Raw genomic sequence first — 27832 nt, 5'->3', positions numbered from 1 at the left:
ATTATTGCACACAACTAGAAACCGCGTGTGGTAAAAATCCATCACAGCCCACAGAGCTAGAGATTAGATTGAGTCTATCACATTTATGGCTATATTAATACTCTGAAGACTTTCCTTCTTCTTCAAGTTCCGTGTTCAATTTGAACGTTGGAGACCAGCGTTTTCCAGCCAACTCTGTCTCTTGCTTTATGAAATAGTTCTTGTATCGTAAGACCTTCCATTCTTTGATATTATCAATCCACTTTTTCTTGCTCTTCCTTTTGCTCTTTTGCCTTTAATCTTCCCATGCAGGTCATATTGTGGGCCACTTATAATATTCCCGCGGTAGGCAGTCTTTCTCTTTGCAATTGTAGGTAGTAGTGCACTTGTGGTCCTTGCCCTCTTTAAGGATCTGCTCAATGGTGACCCGATCTGTCCACGGAATTTTGAGCATTCTTCTGAGCGTCCACTCTTTTTGGTACAAAAATGGGTGGAGTTTTGGCCATTGAATACTATACTTCTAATTTAACGTTTTCTTTCGAGGCTACCTAAAGGGAACACAGAATAAGTGGAAATTTTGCAAGGCTTTTGATGGTCAAAATAAACTACAGTTTTTTAAGTTTCACTTTATGACCAAAACAACTTTAAATAAAATGTTTGTTTGCTTGGATTGACTTCGCTAATGCCTGGATTCGAAATATTTTGACTTCTCTATGACTTTTATGTAACTGAAGTTAAAAAGATGAGAATGATATTCGGGAAGGAACTTGTCATGCGTAGAATAACGTAATTCAGAAACTGACGTACAACTCTGTGAATGGCTTCCAAAGCAATTGAGAGTAGCATTTTAATTTCCCAGTAACTTGCACGAATTTCATCGTTCAACGACCCCTGAAGGCAATAAGAAATGAATGTATACAAAGGCCAAATTAACTCACGCTTGAAATTAATTTGGCAAACAGATGATACTGATTAAAATGTCTAACGCAGCAAATACCATATATTTACATTTTCGACCGAGTGTATTTAGGAATTTGAATTTTTAATTTTCAAATTAAATAAAGATTGCATTTTTAAAATGAAATTAATTCAGTCTTTCATAAACCATTTATTTTCAATTCGTATAATTTATTTTATCAAATTTTCTATAATACATGATACAAAAATACTTTATGCAATGCCTGTTCTTCCTAAAGCAACGTTTCACTGATAAACATGAATTTAAGATATTGTTAATAATGCATAGAAGTACATTTATTTAATTATTTCCGGTCCACTAAATTTAGGTGACCTCTAGTTTAACTAACCACACACAAGGTCTGCCAGTGTGGCATACTAGATGCATCTGTGGAACGGACACGTGGATTCTAATTGCCACCTAAGACATTTCTTTGATGACTATTACTATAAAATATGGCGCAGTTTCCCCACAATTATTTTATGTGAGATATTTTATGCAGTTTCCAACAAAACAACGAATTATAGTTCCTAAGAAAAGCGACTTCTCTAAAGGTGTACCTTAAAGTACAGCGCATTTATATTTTACTTCCTATTTCTAATGTGTTTTTGAGATGGAAAGAAAGAAGCGTATTTTCGATTGAATTCTACCTTCCCCAACTCTCAATTTTCTCTATGATTCTTTGTTCATATATGAAAAACGAGCTTGACCATTAATTCTAGTCACTCGAAGTTCCAATTTCTTCAGTTATATTGCTTTATTTTATTCGTATTATAAGATATCACACGCTGAGGGCTGCGCAGTCTAAAAATAAGGCTCTGTCTTTCTATTTCTATTTTTCCTCCCAGAAGTTTTTATTTCACTGAGATTTCTAACTTTTATGTTCTTGACTCTTATTCGTAGCATGCTCCTGCTGATTTTATCATTTTCTATTACTACTCTGAAGGCTGGTTGAAAATTTTCCTTCTCTGATATTCAATAGATATTTCTCGATCACATATATGAAGCTGGCACAGGCATGTGTGTATCTACATATAGTTTTCTTTATCATTTCTCCTTTGTTTCAAGTTTAAGAATCTGCATCTTTCTTATCATCTGTTGCAAAATGATGTTGTAACCTCTGTTGTTTCTATTTGTACCAAATTTCTATTGTAACTTCTTAATTTATCATCCTCTGGGCCATAGGATGTTCAGAATGAGTCTCAATTTTATGAGGATTCCCCTGATTTCATCATTTTTCAGCAGCACAGTATCCGCGCGAGTGCCACAATGATTATAATCACTGTGCTCTCAACCGGGGAGCAGTTGGGTTCGAACTCCTCAAGTTAGTAGATCTCAGGCGTGGGCAGCAAGGTCCCGCCACCAGGAAAACGCTGCGTTTTCGTCTAACATGAATTCAATAAATAAAATGAGCCCCATCTGAAAAGGTTACCATGGAACCCTACATGACAGTGAATTATCCCAAAGATTAGTTCGTGTATTTCTTTAAGTCAGAAAGGTTTCCTCCAAAATTTCTCCAAGTCAGTTACAGGTTTTATGTAGAATTAGTGCAATTTGTTGGTGAGATGCTGAGAAACTGTTAGCTTCTCATATGGTCGCTTTTCAGAGCGCGGTGTCGTGTTAGACGACTGTGATAATCGAAGACTAGTAGCGGTAATGTGCTCACTGTAATGGTTGTCACCTAAAACGGTGACAAAATCATCCCTTCCAGTTTTCGTCCCGTTGCACTTTTCTCTACTCTGTTCAGAGTAATGGGGAAATCCATCAATCGTCAACCCTTAAACTATCTCGAAACCTTCCATCTGTTCAATGATCAACAATATGTATTCCGTCAGTATCGATTCACTGGTGATACTGGGTTTGTTACTTATTATCGGGACAAATTCAATGTAAAAATTTGTTGAAACTGAAGAAATTGCTCTTGATATTTCTAAGGTGATCATGTTTGGTATGAAAGTATTCTACTTTCTTTTTAAACGTTTTACTGCTGGTGATAGCGGATGACACTCTGTCTTCTAACTTCTATACTAATGCTATTGTTCCCCAAGGTTCAGTTCTTTCGCCTACTATTTTCTTCTTGTATATTAATGTCCTTCTTCCACTGACTGGAAATCGTCTCCACAGTTTTACTGATGATAGCGCATTGCATTCCACCTTCCAGTTTGAGAAACCTTGCCATGCACAAACACCCTCGCCTTTTCGAATATCTACCACAGTTGCTTTAAATGCTATTTCTCCAGTGGGACAAAGAAAACTTAGTTAACTTCAATCCTTCTAAAACTGAGTCCTGTCTTATATCTTACAAAACGGTTTCTTCTTCACCTATGCTTATTTACGTTGACCCTCATATTTCTACAATATCATATATCTTTATTAAGGACTATCCTGACTTATAATCTCTTTTGGCATAAGCACATCACAAATATTTATAGTTGGTGTGCCCCGAAACCCCTCTCAAGCACGGTGACTCCATTTGGAAGAGCGCAGTCAGGTTAATTAATGACCCGTATCTTACAAAGTCTCTCCACTCTCTCTCTCTCATCGACGTTCAGTTTTTGCTTTATTCGTTTTATCGATACATCTACGAGCACTGTTCTCCTGAATTGGAATCCGTAATTTCCCCCAATCTCTTCCAACCAGTCCGAACACTTACCCAGATCAACCAGTTTCTCTTCACTGCCAAACTCCAACCTCACAGAACTTTTTTCTCTTCCTCATTTATCCCTTTGACTTTTGTTTTCTAGAACGAGGTATCTTCCCATGCATTTCTCGATAATTACAGTATACAGAAATTCAACTGTGAATAACTGTATACTGTCTTTTCAGGGCAAATACGTAGTGGTGCCGTTCAGTTCGAGAATAGGCAAGACGAAAATGTAACTGACTTAGAATATGGCATGGCAGTCGGCACCAGGCGTACCTGTATATCTTGGAAACTGCAGCCCTGTTGGGATTTTCATGTCAGCTATATCTGTAACTGTTTTAATTGGGTATCGAGATTGGTCTAATAACCAAATAACATCCAACCAACGGTGGTCCTGTATTCGGAAACCTCTTTTGTTGCTAAAGAACGCTGACAAGACTTGTGTAGGTTTCCATCTGGTTGAACACCTGTGGGATGAAGTGGAAGGAGCTCTTTGGAGTAAAGATCTGCAACTGGAGATCTCTTCAGAGTAGAAGCAGTTGAGTTAGTATGGACTGGCATCCCCGTGGTATGCTTTCGACACCTAGTTAAGTCATGACGCAAGAACCCTGACTCTTTTAAGGGCTGAAGGGGGACCTGTTAGGTAGGTGTATCTAATAAAGTGACCACTTCGTGTATGTCGGAGAAATGTTATGATAATAACCTTTCTCACGACCCAATTTACATGCAATGGCAAATTGCTATTGCGATAAGTTATTTGCATTTACTGCATTCTAAACATGCATTGAAATCTCTTTACTCAAAGAATTTATTCAAAATAATCCACTCTTTGAGATTAAGTAGTGGGGAGCTTAACATTCTTACTGTTGATAAAGACGGCCACAAGGCCTGTTATCGCCGATTCTTTCGTTCGCTAATTGCCTTCAGTGTTCCTAGAAATTCATTTTGTAAACACCAAATGACTTAAGGAATGCATCGAACAAGGAACTGCCATTAACAAGGCAAATTCACGAGGAAATATCTTTATTTGTAATAATGAGCCCAGTACATAATTAAAAAATTCAAAAACCAGAAGAGTAATTTGAGTTCAGCTTCAATAACGTTACGTTTGGAATAATCCTTTAAATAATGAGGTTCCACCAATGGGATCGACGTCCTTTTTTTCCAGAAATACACTAATGTGTTTAGACCTAACCAGAACATTCAGAGTATTAACAAAATACCTACGCTTCTCTATTTGTGCCTTTAAGACTGTTTCTTGGATTAAGTCTCTCAAGAGACAACAGCGCAACCCAATCAAAGCACGTAAGAAAACATCAAAACTAATCCACGCAAGAGATATTCTGCGCACCATGTTTTAAATAAATAGCAAAACTCCAGGAAACAAGCAGAAGCACTTTGGTCTAAACAAAATAAAAATATCTTCCAGCTCACTTACAGAGGGAAGACAAAAAATGTGGCATTTCGCATAGATCATACAAAATGGCAAAAAGAAAGAGCACCAGTAGCCATCGGAAGGCCTAAAATATTCGATTTTGTTCTGGAAAAGTGTTCTAGAATACGAAAAAGAATGCTGTGGTTAAATGTAATATAAACAGGATATAAAGGATACAATAATAACATTCTGCTTATTATTTAACACAGATATTCATGCATTCAGTTAAATTCGTATTTTATCTTACTTTAGTCACCGATATGAAACGTTTCAAGTGATCTGCACTGAGTGAAAGAGTTCTTCATATACATTTTGCAGAGAAGGCTGTGAAATGTTCCAAATATTTAGATAATAAAAATGACTGATTTTATCTTTTGTTTTTGTGACTGATATGTTTTTAATGTAAGTTTGGCTTTCGATGCATTTCTTGATTTCCGATATATACATCAGTTTATATTTTTGGCGATGGTGACTTAAAAAATGGAACAGTGTTCATGACGAATGTCTTAGATCGGGTAGCAGCTGGTAGGGTTTGCTCTTTCATTCTAATGGTGCTCTAGATGACGCTAAGTGATTTGGCAAGGATGCAAGAACACAAGTTCGCTGTGAAAAGGCGTGTCGAGAAAAAAGCGTAAACACCTTAAAAGTTTTACTAAAATAAATACAAAAAAAACATAAAGAAACAAAAGATTTTTTAATAATTAGTTTTTAAAACTTAATTTAGTTGAAATAGTGGACGAAGAGTGTTTAGGGGTTCCTGTGGTTCCCCACAAATGCGCTTTAAGTACTCTGTGGTGATTAACAACTTTGCAGAGCAAGTCGGTGTGGGTAGTGTGGTCTATGGGAGGAGTGTGTTGTTCGACTGGTCTCTTAGTTACCGGGAGCTGGACCACGGAGGGTAGAAAAACCACTATCAAATGCCTGCACTCTAGCAATAGCGAGAATGAAGGTAGTCAGCTAAAAGGAGCATTTTACAGGAAAGATGAAGGGAGGGAAGGCATATGGAGGCAGAAGAGCAGAAGGTACCCCCAAGGCGAAAAGAGAGGAGAGGAAAATGCTTAGTGCAAGATGGGGATGTTCCTAGAGAAGGGTCTGGGATGGGGAAGGAAAAAGAAAGTGCAAAAGCGTGAGCAGAATTTCTGCCTGCTGCGAGGCGTCATCTGGAAAGTTGAGATATCGGTTGAATTTGACTATGGAAGAGTTGATTCTCCGGGAGACTTGCCTGATGGAATGATTATGGTGTCACAGCAGAGAAGAACAGACGTTGACCGTCAGAAGAGGCTTCAAATCCCACCAGGGTATTTCCTGGTGGGATTTGAAGAAGTGAGTATGATGGTGCTTTAAGATCACTGCCGTCATCCCTACGAGGAAGATGTTTAGTTGGGTGTTCATCAGTTCTGGCTGTGGCCGGTGATGAGGGAAGAGCAGGTGTGAGGAGAGGTAAAGCGGTTTCAGGAACATCTGGTCTGGATGTGTCATTTGTAGGATTAGACGTGAAGAGATGATACCAGCGCCCCTGAATTCCTTTAAATATAGAATAGTTAGACATGATATCTAGTTTGAATATAAAATTCTTAGCCGATGGCCTTCCTGGGTAGCACAGTTGGTAGGATCGCCGTCCTCCTCACACCGAGTCGAAACGACCTGAGTTTGAGTCCCGCCGATGACGGGAAGAATTTTTATGAGTATTTCTCACAACGTGGCTGAATTATTTGGTCTGAGGAGAGGGTACCATGGGTTTTCCCTTTTGACACTCGGGTTTTTCGTCAAGAAAACAGAAAATCGACCTGAGAATGCACACAATTTACAGACAATATACATGGAGCAATATAGCCTTAGTCGCTGATGCTCCAAAAACCCTTCTACAATAACAACGTAGTCGTTGAAATACGAAAGGTTATATAATTCAGTTTTGATAAATGGTTTTCTGGGGGAAAGAGTTTTATCATCTAATTGCGAGAAGATAATTTCTCTAATAGATCTTAGTTTAATTCGAATAGTTTATCAATGTCTGGTTGGTAATGCTGGTCATAATCCATTGCAACATTTCTGAAACTTCGATATGTTGCACGGTAGAATCGTGCTGTAATGGAGAAGGCTGAAGTTAATCTATGATTCCTATCAATGACAATTTATATGTCCTGATAAATGATGCAAGCTCTCGCCCTACGAATGAGTATTCAAACGACTCAAGCCCTCTCTAAATTCTGCACAGATGGCTCTGTTTCGATGCTGCATATTGCAACTGCTGGAAGTATCATTAGGAATATCCAGAAAAGATGAGGAATAGGAAACATGCTTAAGCTGCTCGATAGATAGCAATATCATAGCCTTGCATTTTCACAGATCACGCGAGACAATATTAATTTTTGTATTTAAAAAAATATTAAATCGATAATTTATTCATTCGGGAATTTTTTCCATTGATAGTTGCGATTAACATTAACTTTGTGAAGTAAACGGCTTATTGTTTGAAATCTGAGTTCGAAAACTCATACATACATACTAGCGTACAATTTTTCCTCATTATCGATCCTTGCTAATACTTTTGGCTGGGCAGTGCATCAACGAGTTGCAGCGTGTTGTTTGTTTGCAATTCAGAAGGCAAATTGTTCCATTGGGAAGAGCACGCTTATTCTTAAAACTTATAATTACCTGCCATAACTGGAATCAAGAAAATCTGACCGCGTAAGGCGAATTTCCATTGTGTTAATTAGTTGCCCAAATAAAATAATTAATTTAGCTAATTGGCGAAGTTACTTTTCTGCTAATATCATATCTTTTTACCGCGAAATTTCATTTTCCTTTACGAACTTCATTAGCCGCCAGGTAACTGCATATTAATGCTGTAATTAAGTTAAATATCGTGAAATACTAGAAAATACACTAATATAACAGAGGTTAGAGCAGCCTGCTTGGATTTTAATTATATTTCATGGGCTTTATGGCGGATGGGCAGAAAAGAAATTGTTCCGGTTCGCGCAATAAAGTAGATGCTGTTTGATGGGACTTTTGTTATCAGTTTACTAAATGAATTATTACTATTTGCACAGATTCATTTATCATTTTATGGGCTCGTGGTGCCTCAGTTGATCAGTTGTAACTTGATCAATAATGGAGAAACAAAAATATTTTCAGAGTAAACGAGAATATCCATTCTAACTTGTTTTATGTCTTTATGAACATTTAAAATTCTCTTTGCTGTTCGCATTAAAAAATCTGGGTGGTTAAAATAGACTTGTGTAGATCTTTGGCAGATTAGTGCTAGAATTGTTTGAACAGGCAGCAAATTAAATGTCATGTGGGCAGTGTAGATGGAAGAATTTCTTTGACTAAAGAATCCATCTAATGGAGGGCTTATGCTTTATTCAGTACTCTAGATAATCCTTCTGGAGGCTCAGTGAGTCTGCTCTAAGGGACCTCATTATAGCTTTGTCTAAAGAATGATTACCCCTCTTTATCTAAAAGGAGGTCATTATTTTAATATTCGTAGATCTCTGAATACAGGGATTCTAATCTTGTGTTTTCAGGATAATAAGGATTGCTCTAAAATTGAAAATATTAAATAATATGGCAAATAATACTACTGTTTTCTGCGCTGAAACATTCCTAACAACTTGCAGTCCCGACTAATTGATATAAATTATTAATTTAATAATAATGTAAATTAAAATCTATATTTATTATAAAGTAGTAGACGTTGTTAACCTTTATAATATATTATTCCAAGGAGATTAATGTTTAAATATTCAATCGCAAGTAGAAAAGCCATTTTTCAAACTAAATTGAAAAAAAGCAGACATTTCATTTTGTCTGCACACGCAATTCACTACTCTTCATTCCAGCACTGTTTTTCTAACTTTGATGCAAGTGTAAAATACAGAATCTCTTAATAAACGAGTTGCTTTCTTAATCCTCTCCAGAGATCAAACTAAGAGTGTGTTATCAGTACACTCTTTTATCTTGGAAAATGAGTAATCTGTCGAGAAGTTACTGAAATTGCAAATTAAATTTAAAGGAACTCTTTTTCGTTCTAGAATCGTGCAGGCAGAATGCACGCAATCAACTGCTGATAGACTACAAGAGAAAAATAGAAAAATAAACAGAAACGGAAAATCGTAAATTTTTAAAACAGAATCTCTACTAAGAGAGCGATGAGTTAATTTAGTGTAGTAGCTGGACATTTATTGGAGAAAAGCAGAATTGAATTTAATCAAGAATTTTGCACTCATGGACTTTTTAACGTAGGAATTCCGGTATATTTTACGTCTATATCTATATATTCAATATTAAGAGTTAAGTTTTTTCATTTTGGAAAGTGCTACGTTAGTTTCCAAAATGATCGGAATGTGGTGCGAAATTTCAGATATCTTATCTCAATTTGGGTGCACAGCCCCAGATGTGGGAGTAGTATTCCATGGTAGGGACGATTTGCGATTTGTACAGAGCGAACAGCTGTTTGGAAGAAAAGTAACGCCGAGAGCCAAAGAGAAAACCCAAGAGAAAACCTTATACCGAGAGAGAGAGAGAGAGATTAGAAGTCACGGTAATCCTCAATAGAGATATATGATCTTGACTAGAAATCAGAGTGTCATTGAAGATAAGTACAGGAGCAGAAGAATCCTTTTTTGCGAGATATAAGACAAGACTGAGTTATCTTTGCCCCACTGGAGAATTACATGGAGATCAACATTTAAGCAATTGGTAGTGGATATTCGAGAAGTTGAAGCTGTTTGTGCAGGGCAAGGTTTCACAAACTGGAATGCGGAATGCAAGTGCTATCATCAGCAAAACTATGGATAGGATTTCCGGTCAATGGAAGCCCGTCATTAGTATACAAGAGGAGAGGAATGGGAGAAAGAACTGAACCTTGAGGTAAAAATTTTAAATTTCATAAGCGTAGTTTGGACGATTGTGGTATGAAGCCTTCTCTACTATATTCTAACTCATCCACTTCATTTTCTTTTTTTAATTTGCCTATGAAAATCTTAATCATTTTGAGAGGAAAATTGGGCCGCTTCTGGAGATATCACAAGTATTTATTTTTCATAATTTCTGAAAAAACCGTATTGTATTCTGAAAGTACCTATTCAATTAACCGTTTACAGGTTAGTTTCAGAATGAAATTAGATTCCCTATTGCTTCATTTAAAGTTAAAATTTGTTCATATTCTTCTCGACTTTGTGGAGTATTCCATCCTGTGTTCCATCAGACTGTATCCATTACAACTCGACACTTTATAGCTGTCTTTTGTTCACTACTTTGCAAACTACTCCTTAGTGTTGTTCATGTATTCCCAATCAGCTAATCTAATGATCTTTTTGATAGCAGCCATGCATTAGAGCGTTGTTGTTCTGGTAAGAATAGCAATTATGAATGGTGCTGCAGGAAAAAGGTGCAATACAAAAAGGGGTTTCTTCAAAGACGAGTCAGAAGATCGATAACCATTTTTATGACTTAAAAGAATCCACAGCCGTGCATGGATTCTTCTACCATTGATTTCTGAAGAGATATTTTAAAATTTAATTTGGTATGTTCGAGTTCGAAGATATTTTTATAATTAACTTTGCGTAGATTTATAAATTAAGATGTTAGAAACATTTACAAAATATTACGTCACGTTTTCTGTCTCTGGGTTACTTCATGGTGTAAAACATCAGGTGTGCTTGTCTGAGATTTTAGTGTGTGTGTATTTTATGACTCCCATTTTCATCCAGCATAGCTCGTGTAATGGGTTATAAAACTAGCAATAAACTCCAAAGATTTCTAAAGTATTGGTTTTGTTCTTAAAGCTTCCTTCGATGCTATCAGACATTGAAGTTTTCTTTCACCATTAAAGCTGTTTGTTTCAAAATAGCTGCTCCTTAAAAGAGCAATATCGCCCTCACGGGTGCTTTCTATGCATTTTACACTCTCTATGCCTTTAAATAAAACCACCATCGTCAAAATTATATCGCACACCATAATTCCTCTTTGATATTTGAATACCAAACCCGCATCAGAATATTTTTAAAGATTGTAATTTTTAATTTATTGTCAAATTGGAGGTTCTGCTTCGGTAGACTTTGCAAAGCTGAATTTACTAGAAATGTGCGTGGAGAATAATATATCTACAAAAAAGAATTCTTTAATATTTCAAACAGACCGAAATATATATGCAGATTGTATAATAAAAGTAAAAAATAAAAATGTATAATAAGATAAAAGTAGTAAGTAGCTTTTTTCGACATTTCAGGATTTATAAACCATAAAATCTACAGCAGGACTAAAATAAATAAACAGATGAAAGAACAGATGATAGACCAAAACACGATAGGAAGAACTTATAACTGGCTGCTACTCGCGCAACATCGTTTCACGCCATCTGTGTGGGTAATAACTTGCTCAGAAACGGGATTGATGGGAAGGTTGATTGGTACGATCTAACACGTAAATTTGATTAGGATCGAGTGCATGTCCCGTCTTCCAAATGCTCGTCTGTGCAATTTCGCAGACACCTAACTTCCAAATAACACTCATTGCAGTCGGGACATTCTACTTTGTAAACCATCTCGCTCTCATCAGGAAGGGTATAAACAGTGTAAGAGTGTGTTGTTGTCATACGGCACCAGGGGTTTCCCCCATCTCCGCGTTGTTTTCATTGTCGTGAACCAGTTCACTGGGAAATGCCAGAGATTTAAAAGTGTGTGGGAATTGTTCATGTGTATTGTCCTATACCGTTGTTCATCTGGTCATTTAGCCGTTGGATCCCTGTTGAGGCCCAACGTTGTCCCACTTACGCCCGGTGGAGGCAGATCAGGAACCCAGCAGCCTTAGATTCACTCTGGTAGGTCCTGCCGCTTAATTTCCTGGGATTTCGGCGGCTAGGACCTAAAAATAAATAATAAATAATATCTCAACCTTGTTATTAGTAGCCTTCTGAGGTCTTCATAGCGTTGACAATCACAAACAATCATATGTGTCTCCAGCTTTCGTTCTCCCCACATATGCAGTTGGGGTCCTCAACGAGTCCGAAGCCAAACGGCTTCTCCTTGTAGGGTCCGTGTCCGGTTAATAGTGTTGTCATATGGTACCCTGGGAAGTACCAGGCCGGCTTCTTTGGGTATATTTTCCGGAGGTCTGGTAGAAATCTTTTTGTTACTTCGCCTTTTGTAGTCTCCGTCCACCTTCTCCGCCAAAGGTCTAGGAGGTGGGTCTGTAGCCTAATTTTTTTCGTTTTTTAGGTTGCCCACCGGGTCAGTCGTGTATCCTTGGTGGCTAGCGGCCACTCCCCTGGCCAGCAAAAACAGTAGACCCGCCCGACCAGCTTCCAGGTCTAGAGGGAGTACTCCAGCAAGTACCTGCAATGCTGGAGTACTTACCGTGCTGCAAGTGCGCGTTGTTGATAGCAGTATGGTCCTTTGGGTCATTTCTAGTGTTCTTTTGTTGACTACCTGTGTCGTTTTTGGATATCACGCCGTTGCTGCGTAGGTGATTGCTGGAAGGAAGGTCGTTTTATAGTAAAGCATCAGTATTTTTTTCTTGAGTCCCCAATCTTTCCTTGTGATTCTGGTTACCAGTCCGGAGTATCCTCTGATATTTCTCTTCTTATGTATTTCAGATGCGGCTGGAACGTCACGTTTTTACTAGGATAACGCCCAGATACTTCAGTTGGCTCACAAATTTGATGGTAACATTGTTGATTTTAATTTGCGGGGGTCGTCGTAGTTGTAGAATCCCCTTTAGGAAGATCGACGAGGTCTTGTCTGACGATATTTCCAGCTGGTTCTTTGATGCCCATTGCTGCAGCCGCTGCAGTGCCTGATTTGCCAGCGTCTCCAATTGGGCCCTGGAGTCCGCCTCAACCTCAATGTCAAGTCGTCCGCGAAAGCGTGCGCTCCCACAGAACCCAGGTCCTTCTTCAGGAATTCATCGAAGACCATTGTTCACAGGAGCGGCCCCAGCACCGATCCCTGCGGACAACCTCTGTACACCTCTCTTGTTATTTTTTGATAGTGTACGTTGATTTCCACTCTTCTTTGCATTAAATAGCTTTCAATTACTTTGTACAGGTTAAGAGGCACCTCAGCCTCTCTGAACCTTGCCAGGACGCTCAGCCACCAAAGTGAATCAAACGCCCCACCAAAGTCAACAGAGATGAGCAGCAGATACTTTCATCTACAATCCTGGAATATCCTTAGTAAGTTTCCCAGTGCGTCCACAGTTGAGGATCCTGGTCTGAAGCCATACTGGTTTCCGGCATGTAGGCCTGCTGCTTCATAGTGTTTTATAACTCTCGCATGGAGTAATCTTTCAAACAATATGCTTGCCACTGGGAGCAGTGCGATGGGTCGATATGAATCCAGAAACTCTGGATTTTTGGTAGGATTTTTCAGTATTAGTTTTAAATTTGCTGTTTTCCATGCAGTTGGGAAAAGTCCTGTTTCCAAGCATCTATTGTATAGTGTGAGGAGTAGGTGCGGCTTGTATTCCATGGTTTTCTTGAGTATTTCAGGCTCAATAAGATCGTGACCGGGCATTTTCTATTTCTGACCCTACTAGTGGCCACGCTGAGTTCATCCAGGGTGAAAGGGGGCTCAATCGCCTGGTTCCGGTAGTTATCGTTTCTGTCACATGTCTGTTGCTGAACTGGCATGGTTAGCATATCTGGTTTTTGATCTATTGTGTCGTCTATGTTATTCATCGACTGCTCCCATGTCGTAGTGAGGTCTCCCTGCCGAGTTCTAGTTGTAGCAATCATCACCTCCCACCTAGGCATTCTATTGGTGGTTACCTTGTAGACAATGCCCCAGGGGTCAGTGTTCCCTGCTGTGGAGACCAAGGACTCCCAAGAGCGTCTTTTACTTGTCTTTATGGCGTCAGTGTACCGGTTTCTGATTTGTCTATATCTTTGCCTCAGGGCTTCAACCTCATTTGCTGGCCATTCTTTGGACCCTCTGGAAGTCCTTTCTACTCTTGTTCGTTTGTCGCCGGAGCATGGCAATGTCCCGGGTTCACCAGGGGACTGCGCCCAGCCGGAGGTGTTTCTTCCTGATAGTTTGGTTGCTGATGTCTATCATCAGTTTAGTAGTTGCCTTCTGCAGTTCGTTTGGATTATTCTGTGGATCCAGGAACGGAGGTTTGTTGTTAACCGCTGTAGTTAGTAGCTCTTTGTACTGGGGCCAATCTGCCTTGGCAACTGCTTATCTTTGGCGTGTTTGTATATCTGCTTTTGTTCTTGGCAACGTTCTTGTTACTTTGCAGGTCTGAGATAGTCCAAGCGTCTTCCAACCCTCCAGTCGGTCACGTGGTTCGCCAGGTTCCTAGTTGCTAGGGTGGTGTCGATGGTGGCCTCCCAGAGGGTGTTGTAGAATGTTGGCAGCTGGTGCGGTTGGTTCAGTACAACAAACTGGGATCCTATGAGATAGTTTTCGAGTTGATGCCCGTTTACTGTTCCTCTTCTGTCGGTATAAACAGTGATATTGATATCAAATGATACCATGACGTAATCCTCATGAATATAATAGTCATTTATAAATTTCATAATGACATTCAGATGACGAAATCAAAGGCTTCAGGAGAGTGCCGAAGTACTTGGTAAGACCGTGAACTCAGATTAATGACACAATAGGTCTTATTTGCAGTTGCATACCCGTCTTATGTATGTTGGGTAAACCATAGAAAACAGGAAGACAGTAGCCTGAAATGTGCTTTTTTTTCTTTTTTTTTGTTAGTTGTTGGCACATCAGCTTCTGTGGCCACAATGCACCTCCCAAAGTTTTTGCACTACTCTGATCCAAGCCCAAGGCGGGATTCGAACCCGCGACCTTTGGGTTGCCAGGCAGGTACTTTACCCCACCCGGCTAGCCCGGTCGGCTCTGAGATGCAGCTTACAATATTTTTCAACCTCCTCGCTTGGTCAAGCCACATTTTTAAAAGGGGACTAACCTTCCTTTCTAAAGCCTTTAGCAGAATCTGAAACTGGCTTCCAGACGGATATACTACGTTAATAAGTTCAGTACTTTCTCGGACAATGTAAAATACGATGGTCGTTCTCAATCCCGTTTTATTTGCTGCATGCGAGATCTGATTCAAGTCGCATTACGATTGAAACATTTAAGACCCTTAGATCTACTCTCTCTTCTGGAATAGGGACAAATCCTTGTAACTCAAGTTCAACCCGAATTCAACCATGTTTCTCTCCTAGGTATGTGGTTGCACCGGTACATCTCAATCACTTACAGCCAGCTTATTAAAATGTTCCACAACACGCTCCCGAAGATAAACTTCATAAGGTCTAGTCTACTGTTCTTCCCTAAGACTTTATAGTTATTTCCTCTGGTTCTTGTCTCACTCATCAATGAGAATATTCTTTCTTCATTCATTTTAGTAATCCCCAAAGGACTTTATATATTTCAATCGAATACCTTTCTCATGGCGTCTAGTTACTAAGCTTTACAGACCACCTGTTCTAAGCTTTTCCTCACAGGAATAATACTTAACGCTCTTTGCCAATCTAGTCGCCCTTGCACTTTCTTCAGGAGTTCTGTATTATTCTTTAGATGTGACCTTCAGACAGTATTCTAAGTGTGGTTGCACCTTCGTGTTATAGTGAGGAACAATGGCCTCCTTCTCTCCACTTAATAATTCCAATAAATCATGTTCGGCAAGAAGTGCACGTGAACAACATGTGCCCTTGTTGCCTACTGATTACACTGCATGTTGAAATTCATATCTTTCTGTATCATAATCTCCAACTTTTTCTTAACTGCCATTTTTCGGACCATAATTGCAGTATCCAAATTCACTTGGACCACTGGTTATGATCGTTTAGAATCCTCCTAACCTTTAAGTCATCAGTAAACGTAGAAACACTTTCCCTATATTTCCAACCCAACCAATATGAAATCTGAATACTAAATAACAAGACTGTTGCAATAAAATAAATATAATGAAATATTTTGCACCTTACATGTTATCCACTTCAAAATAATTGCCTTGGCCTGACCTTGCATACACTGTTCGATACCTTTCTTCCAAGCAAGAAACATTCTGGAAGTCATCTTTTGGAAGCCTTTTTAACACTTCGGTCATTTTTGTTTCATAAATATATTCTATGGACTGAAAATGGGTCCGCTTAAGTTCACGTTTCGGTTTAAGGAAGAGGATAAAAGTCACAAGGGACTAGGTCTGGCGAGTAGGGTGCATGTTCACGCACAGGAATTCGTCTTTTGGCCAGCAATTAGTGAACAGAGAGCACGTTTGTGCGTTCTCTTGTATCATACAGGCAGATAAGAAACAACAGCGATCCATGTACTTCTCTCAGAGGAAACTCACTTTTTACTCCAGTCTACCCTGAAGGATACCTCTTCTTGACCACCTATCCACTCCGTATCCTGCTCTTCAACCTAAACCTAATCCACCGATGGATCGTCCCTGTTATTCCGGCATGTTCTAATTTATACTCCTCCTGGATAATTTTCTTATAAATTAGAGCAGGTCGTTATACAGGGATGATACAGATAATCCTTTATAACCTCGTAATAGTAATATACCGGATTAGTAAGACAATATCTTCGTGTCGCAAAAATACTGAGACATATTTTGGAAGCCATTCTTGTCAAGAGGACACTGTAGTGTGCTCTTAATCATAGGTTCCATAAACTTACCAACCACACAAATTAAATTCCTTGGTGTCAAATTGCCCATCACTTTTTTGCCATCTTCCCTTGTAGATGGAGAAGACATTGGCACTGCCGCAATCCGAGAGAATAATTCCTTCATCTTATAATGATCTCGTTACCTACCGCCTTTTCCAGTATAACTGGATGTACACCATCCACCCCCTAGAGGCTTTACGTTTTCTCAGTCTCTAGCATTTCAGGTGGCCGCTACCTGATATCATTATATCTCTTCTTTTACAACGGTTCAACTCGGCTTCACTCTTCTATTCCCCTTGGAACTATTGCGCTTTAAGTAAATAATTGTCATATTAGGACCACCCGAGAAGGCTCTCTCATCTGCCCATGTATATTATGTCCATAAATTACGCGTGTTTTCTGGTCGATCTGCCTGTTTTGCTGGACGGAAAACCCGAGTCACCGCGGTAATGCCTTACACTGCCTTTCCATAGTAAAGGCAGTTACTATAGTTATGCACAGTTTGGCTGGATTATCGATTATACTACGAGTTTGACCTTACAAGACCTATCTAATGCGAACAATCAGTTCGCATTAGATAGGTCTCCAGCATCCAGTAATTAGGGAACAACACCCCACCAATTTTTTTTGCAAATGTCCTCTGATATTTTCCACTATTCGGCCTTCAAACCTGTTACCAGTTCAGTCCTTCTTTTTTGGGCATTATTTCCCTGTACGATTGAAGTTAGGGCTATGGGCTCCAATCCAACTTTTTGATGCTTATGTCCTCAAATCAGGCAGTCATAATAGGAGTATTATGATATGGAATATTGTCCTAATGATACCAGTATGGGCCTTCCCTGACGTGCTACCACAACGTAGGTAACTCGTTAGTATCCATGTCATCAAGATAGACCTCAGTATTTATAGCTTAGCCCAAAACAGCTAATGGTCCCAGGCTGCAACCATCAGAATCATTGTCGGGACGTTTTCACCGGGCATCCGCCACACCGGTCCTAGAACGGTTGTCCTTACACCAAGTTAGACGGCTTTAACTGGGGCAATTAGTGGTTTGTGGACTGCTGCACGATCGACCATGGTAACCAACATCATGCAGTATGCTGGTGTTGACATACTGTATATCCTCGTTCTTAGCTCTTTTTGACAAAGCTTTTTCATACTCAGCTTTCAAGTCTTACGCTGTCAGTGGTTTTATTACATATGTGCTTATAGTTGTTGTAAAAGCAGTGCCTTTCGCTCAAGTAAGTTATCGAGTAACTTATCCTTTTTTTGACATCTTTCTTTCGCGGTGGTTTTTAATTGGAAAGAATGTGTTTGTGCCTCCAGGATCAATCCCTTTAAAACTTTTCATATAATTAGCATAAATTAATTGCTCCAGTCAATAGCACTCAAGAAATACAAAGCCACCCGTTGTTCTCTTTCCTAAAACTGAAGTTCTCACCTTTCCCATGGACCACTGAAATTTCCTTGAATACTATCCATTTTATGGATAGTATTCAAGGAAATCGGTTCCTTCAGGAACCAGTTCACTGTTATATTTTTGATACTGCTTTGATTCTTGGTAAGAACTATGCCAAAGATATTGGACTTGTGCTTTCTCTAACATTTTGAAATAAACAGCAGTCTGCTGCCGTTATGTGTAATGCATGTCCACGGTATCCAATCTACAGGGTGTCCGAAAAGCCTGGAAACTCATTTTGATCTTCGTCATCTTAGGGAGAGAATTATCAAGGCTCGTGCTGCTGTCGATCTCAATATGCTGAGAAGAATCCAAACAAACATGGTACACAGGCTGAGAAAATGCGGGCAGAGTCAGGGTGGACACGTTGAACACATGTAGTGTAAATCCCATTGGTTCCAGACTTTTGTACTCGCTCTTTTGCTTGCTCGCTAAAATTGTGTATTGAGATCCTATCCAGTTCTTCGTAAACGTTTGACCTGTAACACACCTCCACTATCATCATTCCCTTACCGCTAATCATATCCCAATAACCGAATTTGATATGGTTCTTCACCAGAAACCTCCTCCCATGTAGCAATTTCCCTGAACCCTTAAGGTCTCTTTGATGGTATAAACAAAGATTCTTGCGCCTCTTCTGCTCGATTGAATTCCACTCTTATAAAATATCCCTTCCTAGAACAGGGTCAGCTGAAGTTCTTCCAGTAATCTTCGGTTAATCCGCAATCGCATCATATATTCCCTCTAGACTGCTACTCCACCACCAATTGGTTACTTTATAGTCTGCAGCCTATTAGCAAGAAATGATATGAATATATAAAGCTTAACAGTGTGGATTGTTGTAATTTATGTTTTCGGGCACTTTTTACCACTCTCAGCGAATAAGAAACATAGCAGGAAACAGAAACTTGAGTGGTTTGAGATCGTGAAGGGATATAATACAGATCCCTTTTAAATGGAATATTAAAGTGATGTTTTAACAATGTCTTTGAACTTATCTGAAGTAGATGCTTTAAATTCTCTAAACTTTCCTCTGAAAAAGGAAAAAGATAATGGGTTACATATTTTAACATTTGTTAACTGTCTCTGTTATTTCAGTAATATAAATAATTCAAGTGGTCCGGCTTCTGTTGGAAGTTCACTTGGTTTTCTTTTCTAGTATTTGGAACAAGAAAAGAAATAATTTATTACGCGTGTATATGTATGAATCTGATGTGTGCATGTGGGGGGGGGGGGGGTTGAGGGAGCAAATACAATACAGTATTTCTGGATAAAAACTAATGGCTATCAGAAACATATATTATACATATTCGTGCCTATTTACGTTTCTCCATTCATAATGTTCCATATTATGATATGCGTTGAGCGCGTGTTGTAAAACGTGTACAAAGTGGTACCAGTTCCGGAAAGAAGTGATCAAACGTCATTTCCATCACGCGTGCCACTGTCTTGCGTCGTTACCATAGCAACAGCATGTAGCTTCAAGCCACGTACGCATTTTATTATGAAAGACAGTGGATGTCGTTTATTGTGTGATCATTCAGAATAAGCTATGAAAGAATAACGCAGCTATTTAAGAATCCACTTCTCTGGAAGTGGACAGAAAGAAAACATTAAAATCAAGCAGTAGGAAAAACTTTAATTTGTTTGTCAACTATGAAACTCATAATGTCCATACAAACAATTGAAAACAAATAAAGAAAATATTAAAAATCAAGAAAAGAGTTAGAAAAGGGTTAATGCTCTGCTGCAAAACAATCAAATTGGTAGGAGTACAGATTCGGTACTTTTTTTCACTGAGCCTTTGACACCCATGCGAACTGTACGAAGCAATAGCAGTGACTACACACGCAACGTGCCAGAGTTCAAGAACAAATCAGGATGTTACGTAATCACTTTTACTGCGCATGCGTAAACTGTGATAAGGTTAAAAAAACGAAACGATAATAAAAATGACTTTACTCTTTCAATTTAATAGATACGTTCCTTCTGTTGAAAAACTTATTGTGAGGCCACAATTAATTAATTATTAATTCTTAATTACATTAAATTATTTTTAATTTTTCTCTTATAAATGTTAGCAGAAATTTTAAATAGACGTTACCATTCTATCAATTTTTTTTTTTTTTTTTAAGAAATTACTGTTTAAGATGCACAACATCTCTCGGAGTTGATCACAATAGCCAACTAAGATTGTAATCCGGGTGGAGTCTAAAAAAAAAAGTTTTGCATTCTCGGTCTTATTTTCGAAGTGATTTTGAATGAGAATAATAATGTAATCCGATTTAACGCAAAGATGCATAATTTAGTTAGCGAGTACAATAAGTATAATGTTAGAGCGGCTACTTTGCAAATGTTTCATTATTTTATGTTCTTTTTGCTTTCTTTGTGTTGGGATTAGATTGGCTCTTTGTTGTGTGGAGAATTCTGAAACTCAGTGGCTGAGGTTTTCTGCTGTTGGCAAGTGGTGGTGACTTCCTTTGACAGTTAAGTGAGCAGCCCGATATCTGTAACTGGATTTCTTGAAATATTATTATTTGCTATTGGAATTATATGTTATGTGTATAATTTCAGCAATTATATTGGTAACAAAGAAGCGAAATACATTTGAGGAGACATATCAGGCAGAGCCAGATGTATTTACAGTAGTGGACAAAAAAGAAGTGTCAACTAACAAAAGTCAATAATTGTTTATTAAAAAAAGCTATGCCTAACGAAATTTAGTAAATATTTATTCACATCATATATTGTGCTGGTACAATACAGTATTGTATTATACTGAATTATGACCACCTACGTAATATTTCGTAGGTCCTCCTTTTGCCCTCAGTACAGCAGCTATCTGACGTGGCATTTTTCATCAAGATGTCGAAAGCATTCGGGAGGTATGGACAACCAAGCTGTGCGTAATGCGATCAGCAATGCACGTATGGAGGTGATTGGTGTATCCAGACGCCTCATATGCCTTTCCATAGTGTCCCACAAGTGCTCTATGGGATTGATATCGGGGGAAGTTCGGAGGCTAATCGATATGCTGGAAGTCAGAACTGTGTGTTCCTCAAACCATTCCTGCACAGTGCCCGATGGCTCGGCGCATTGTCCTCTTGGAAGACACCATCGCCATTCGTGAAAAAAAGTGTAATTTAGCGGGGTATACACGGTCAACAAGCAGTTGACGATAGCCGAGACCAGTTATACGTTGTTCCACATACACCAGGGGGTCCAAGTTCCTGCCAGTGAAACATGCCCCACATCATACAACCGCCTCCACCGGCCTGCACTTTTGATACCATGAGTGATGAATCAAGAGCCTCATGTTGTTGACGCCAAATCCGTACACGACCAACCACGGTGTGGAATAAATAACGTGACTCATCCGACCAGCACACCTTCTTCCAGTCTTCTAACGTCCAACTTGCATTCTCCTTGCACCAGGCGAGTCTTTTTACGCCGATGAACCTTGGTTAGGAGAGGGTACCGTAGGGGTCGTCTGCTGGTATAGCCAGATATTGTTCCGGGTTGGCCCATGTTGTTTGGGTAGTCAACTCTTGAGCAGTGCTGCGCCTGTTGGACTGTACGAGTCGTCGGACCCGGCGCTCACCTTTAACATCAAACTTTCGCTGACCTTTGCAGTTTTGCAGTCGGGTCGTTGTTTAACCATTTTGACGCCAGTCCTGGTACACTTTAACTACTGCGGCTCTCGAACCCTCTACCAGTTCAGCCGTTTGGGAAATCGAGACACCAGCTCATCGAGCACCCACAATCTGTCCTTTATCAAAGTCCAATAAATCCTTCCTTTTACCCATCACGCTCGGAATTTTACTACCTACTGAACCACTGACACCTTATCTATGCTATGTAGGTCGAGTAACTCCGCACTCTCGTACTTCACGTGGTCAGCGGGTCGCTTTCAGTTTTCAGAGGGTGGTCATAATTCAGTGATCACTCAGTGTGAATTTAAATGTTAATAGGTGACACAAAAGTTTAGAAAATTGTTGCAATATGAAACCAATTAGATATTGGATTGTTCTATTTTATAATAATAATAAAAAAAAATAGCACTTTGTTTTGCAACTTCCTGTTGCTTTGATAATAGCACTTAGTGCTGGAATTCTGGAAATCAAACCTTTGATGTGATGGACGTTCATTTTATAGTATCGGATAGGTACAAGTGTCTCTATAAATTCCGTTGGTGCGTTCTGATTCTGTTCGTTGGTTTTCCTTTCATATGCTAAGAGTGGTCGTTCGGATTGAGGCCAGCGTGTTAGGAGGCCATTTTGAAAGTTAAATGTCATACTCGCAAACGGAATTTGACCGGAAGATTTCATACTTGTACAATATTGCTAGAAAATTACTGCAACCTGTTGATTTAATAAATAAAATGATAACTTATACTTTAAGCTTATCCTTTTGGCACGGTAATATCGCGCAGTTATTTGCCCTGTGATACATCGGCCGCGATCAATTTTCTTTCATACAATGCGCAAAAAGGAGAGTTTGATTCCCCTTAGATGGAGGCACATTTATAATCATTTTTATACAGTGGTCTTAGGGTAAGGATTGAAGGCTTTCCGCTCCAGCCACAAGCCTATATGGCTTGTGGCTGGAGCGTTAATGGAAAGGGAGGGTTCAAGGCCCTAAGCTCCCACTGGCCAGGAATTGGGAGGTGGTGGTACACAAAATTGGAGTCCGGAGTCAGTTGGCACGATGAAGATCTATTAGCCAAGATCCCTGCTGGCTCTCGACTTCCCTACTCTTAGTCATAACTGTCTTTTGCTAACTTTGTAGTCCACCCACCTTTTAAGCTTTTCTTCATTTGTTCTTCCTAATAGCAAAGACCTTGTAAAAGACCTTGCAAAGATCTTGTCTTGTTCATTAGAGGACAAATGCTTTCTTAGCCGTCTGTTTACATTGTGTGTTAAGTTCCATATTCGATTGAATTAGAACACCATAACACCCCCTAAGTCTTTTTTGTCTTGAATCACTTCTGGATCCTCTCCTGCTCCTAGTTTATACATCAATTTAAACTGTAGATTCATTTCTAATTTTTTACATTATTTATTTTCTCATTTTTAACATTATTTATTTTCTCATTTTTCTTTCTCTTTGTTTTCTTTTAAAAAAAGTGTTACAAGGAAGTAACACTTTTTAAAAGATAGAAAAAGAGACTCAACTGATATTTGGTAACTATTAAAATTAAAGAATAACTTATGCGCGCCAACTTGAAGAATAGATTCCAATTTTTATAAAACCTCCCACTGATAGAGAACTTGAATCGCAAACAGAATGATAAACACTAATTATGGAGAACTCTATCTTAACTAAAAGTTTATTTGAAATGACTGAATCCCATTTGTAATAAGTATGCTATCATTCAAGATAATCTACTGAGTTGTCTAACTTGTTTATGTCCTGTACGATGTCCAATATTGCACTAACTTCCTGCGTCCTATCTAACGGTTTTCTACTCGCCCGTGTAGTCAACGCCAAACTGATAAGGGAATAGCAGTCCAATTGACTGCTTTATCTAGTGAACCCTGTCATTATCATCGCTGTTCAAGAGAAATAGTTCAGTATCTCCAAGACAATCGCGCTAATTTTCTCTATCACTTAGCTTAACAACCTTTCTGGTGTCACTGAATATAGTGACATTTCTCTTAAAAGAGAGAATGCAGCAGTGTGATAATTACTATCACACGAACGGGTGAGAGTAGGAGGAGTAAATATGCACAATGGATACTGATTTTCTCCTCTGGTAATTGGGACCGTTCTATAATAACGAGAAATTGAACGAGTTCATCACTAACACGCATTTTAGAGTATCAGTACGAGACACGTGATGTTAACTATGTATTTCGAAATTATTTGCAATTCCGCTTTTTAATCGTCAAAATATTAATTAATAATATTAGCTCCTAGCTTTAGAATAATAGCCCTTGTCATTAATAATGCGATTCTTAGAGATCAGAACAGTTTCCTAGTGGTAATGAATTATTATTATTATCTGAGAGTCCAAAGTAATTGTACTAGAAAAAAAAGAGAAGGAAAGAGAGCAATATTTTCAGATCAGCAAGAAGGGTTTATTCAAATCGATAAATTTTCCAACATGATAAACAAAAAATATGTGTACGCTTATTGCTTTGGTTTCCTTCTATAAACAAGCTTTTATATTATTCATTATTCCTATAAACAAGCTTTTGTATTATCGTTATTCCTATAAAGAAGCTTTTGTAATATTCCTTATTACTATAAAAGTTTTTATATTATTCCTTATTGCCATGAACAAGCTTGTGTAATATTTCTTATTCCTATAAACAAGCTTTTATATTATTCCTTATTCCTATAAACAAGCTTCTGTATACAGAAGATTTTTTTTCCTATAAGGAAAAAAAATCTTCTGTATTATTCCTTATTCCTATAAAGAAGCTTTCATAATATTTCTTATTCCTATAAACAAGCTTTTATATTATTCCTTATTCCTATAAACAAGCTTCTGTATTATTATTTATTCCTATAAGGAAAAAAAAATCTTCTGTATTATTCCTTATTCCTATAAAGAAGCTTTCATAATATTTCTTATTCCTATAAACAAGCTTTTATATTATTCCTTATTCCTATGAACAAACTTCTGTATTATTCCTTATTCCTATAAAGAAGCTTCTATATTATTCCTTATTCCTATAAACAAGCTTTTATATTATTCCTTTTTATATCATTCATTATTCCTATAAACAAGCTTCGGTATTATTCTTTTTTATATTATTCCTATGAACAAGCTTCTGTATTATTCCTTATTCCTATAAACAAGCTTCTGTATTATTCTTTTTTATATTATTCCTATGAACAAGAGTCTGTATTATTCCTTATTCACATAAGCAAGCTTTTATATTATTCCTTATTCCTATAAACAAGCTTTTATATTATTACATATTCCTATAAACGAGCTTCTGTATTATTATTTATTCCTATAAAGAAGCTTCTGTATTATTCCTTATTCCTATGAAGAAGCTTGTGTAATATTTCTTATTCCTATAAACAAGCTTTTGTATTATTATTTATTCCTATAAAGAAGCTTCTATATTATTCCTTATTCCTATAAAGAAGCTTCTGTATTATTCTTTATTCCTATAAAGAAGCTTGTGTAATATTCCTTATTCCTATAAACAAGCTTTTATATAATTCCTTATTCCTATGAACGCGCTTTTATATCTAGGTATACTGTGCTAGTAGTTTAATTCAAACTTAAGACTTCATAGAAAATTAATTTTCATAAATCCTGCTTTGTAGCGTAAAAGCCATTTTGATATTGGCACGTGCTAACATTCGAATATACAAAAAGAGTTTTTCGAAATGATATTAGTTAAAATGATCTCAGAACTCGGTATTATATCACACCGAATATATAGATTTATATGAAAATAATTTAATATGATAAAGATATATATATATATATATATAAAAACAAATCGACCTTGTGTAATTTACGCTAAATTTCAAAACCAATGTAACTTTTTAAGAAAGAATACTCAGTTCCTTTAATAAATCATATTCTAGATGTCTAAGCAATAATTATAATAAACTTTTATTACAAAGCAAAATTTATGCACCTTTTTAAATCTGATATCAAATCAGAGTTACATATTTTCTGCTAACAGGATGAGCTTGTTTTTTTTTTTTTAATTTTACGAAGCCAGTGCGACAGTGAGCCATTTATAACGCTTTTTTATTCTTTACAAAATGGAAACACCCCTTCCAAACATTAAAATTGTTTAATTCAAATACGTGACATGGCATTCCACTTAGATATCCCAAATATAATAGTAAGATGCACTTTTGCTTGATAACAACGTTAATAAAAACATTTGAACTCCAAAACTGTTACTTTAAAAATATTGGAAAACAACGCATTGTTGGTAAAACTCAAATGTACAGTGTGACACAAAATAAAATCGCAAATAACAATATTCTATTCGCCACATACCTTTCAGTGGAATTCTTCAACAGAAATAAAAATAACCTTTACAGTGTTCAGTAAAATCAGTCCGTTCTTGTAGGCTGCAGAGCGAAGCCAAGTGCGTTCCTCACCGTACAAGAGCCAAACACCGACTGACGTGGAAGCAGCGGTCGACGGCAGAAGAGTTGCCGTACATCTCTCCAACTCTCTTTCACTCGCGTACATACTTCTCCGTTTGTCTCTCGTATTATCTTTCTGCTTGTCTGTCTCCATTTTCCTCTTCGCGTCTTTCATTCATTTCCAAGCAGGTGACCCAACCAATAAGAGGCTGGAAATAATCCCTTTTTGTAGCAACAGATGCCAAACACGTGGTTTGGTTTATATCGGCGCAGGACTTTGTTATTGAACGTGCTGCCAATTATAAACGCGACTTCTGTTAGGGTTATTCGAGGGACGCACGAAGCTTTAATAGCCAGCCTTGGATTCATTGTAATTGAGGTCAAGATGAATCCTTATTTTGTTTGTAGCAGCGTTGTTTTTTTTTTTTTTTTTGAATTTCAGCTTTGCCTCATTCTTCGACTCTGTTGTTTTGTTCCTAGGATGGTGCGCGTTGCTCAGTAGGCAGAATGATTGATAGACTGACTTAGTTTTGTAATTCATGGGAAGAAAAACGGATACGTCTCGAAAGTGGACAGAGACTAAGAAACTAAAATGAAAGAATAGGAGTAAAAGAGAAAACCGCGTACGAAGATATATTGGTTTTGTCCCAAACAGAAAATGAAATAAATAGTAGGTCTCTTTTAGAATTTTATTGCAAATGATTTATTGTTGGAGTTTTACAGTTAAAACTGGAGAGAATAAAAGTATAGCATTTAAAACGTGCTGTTTTAGACTCATATATCCATAGCTTTTAAATACTGGGAAATGAAAGATAATTATATCGATAGAGGCAGCAGTAGGAGCTCGATGGCGTTTTATAGTGATGTCCAGCGTGATTGACACCCGATGTCATTTTTGTGCTTCCATTAGTGGTACCATGGTAACCAGATATCTCACCTTATTCGAAGTCTGATATTTCGTTTATTCGATCGCAGTACCTTTATTTTTTCTGGCGGATTTCAGGATAGCATGCACTTTAGCAACACGCTGAGGTGTTGCACGAGTATGCACTCGTAATTTAGAAATTTCTGAATAAGACGAAAAGAGAATCACTAAACCATATAACAGATACAGTAAAATCCTGCCGCAGTTAAGGCTGATCTTAAAAAGATGCGATTTATTTTATTTTATTTTTAATAGAGTATTTAGTAGCTTAGTACATAAGAGCAGAAGCGCACCATGCCAGGTCCAACCTTTAACTGTAACAGGAATTTAACGCACATTGAGTTGACTTTGCATTAGCAACACTTCCTAATGTAGGAATGGACTGATCTGTGATGCTGGTGAAGTCACAAAGTTGGGAACGGTATAAGATTGTGGATAAGATTGTGGTTAGTATGCATGGAAATCAGTTTATAAGTGTCTGTGTCGAGACCTTTCCAACTTCGAACGTGGAATACTTGTGGGGCAAGACGCGCAGGTGCTAGTATCTCGACAATAGTCAAAATGGTTATGTCCTCCTGTTCTGTGGTGTCACGTGTCTAAATTTCCTGGCCCAACAACGGTCGAACAATAAAAGTTCGTATAAGCGATGGTAGTCAACCACTTTCACGGGTACTCATGCTCACTGCGAGACACAAGGAATCGTGCATTGCAGGGACACGT

General features: G+C 38.1%; 1 protein-coding gene across 2 annotated transcripts in view; it reads right to left on the bottom strand.

Moving 5' to 3' along the window:
* The window catches only part of LOC150077485 (uncharacterized), a 209079-nt gene extending 182764 nt beyond the window's left edge, over positions 1-26315 (bottom strand). For both annotated transcript variants that reach the window (XM_090386985.1, XM_090386986.1), the window contains exon 1: positions 26096-26315. The gene's annotated coding sequence lies outside the window, so the exon portion shown is untranslated. The remainder of the gene's footprint in view (positions 1-26095) is intronic.
* Between the last annotated feature and the right edge of the window lie 1517 nt (positions 26316-27832).

This window comes from Mastigoproctus giganteus, chromosome 12, assembly GCF_048544385.1.
Source record: "Mastigoproctus giganteus isolate SK-2022 chromosome 12, ASM4854438v1, whole genome shotgun sequence".
Lineage (NCBI taxonomy): Eukaryota > Metazoa > Arthropoda > Arachnida > Uropygi > Thelyphonidae > Mastigoproctus > Mastigoproctus giganteus.
Note: the sequence above shows the minus strand (reverse complement) of the source record. Positions and strands in the feature narration are given on the sequence as shown.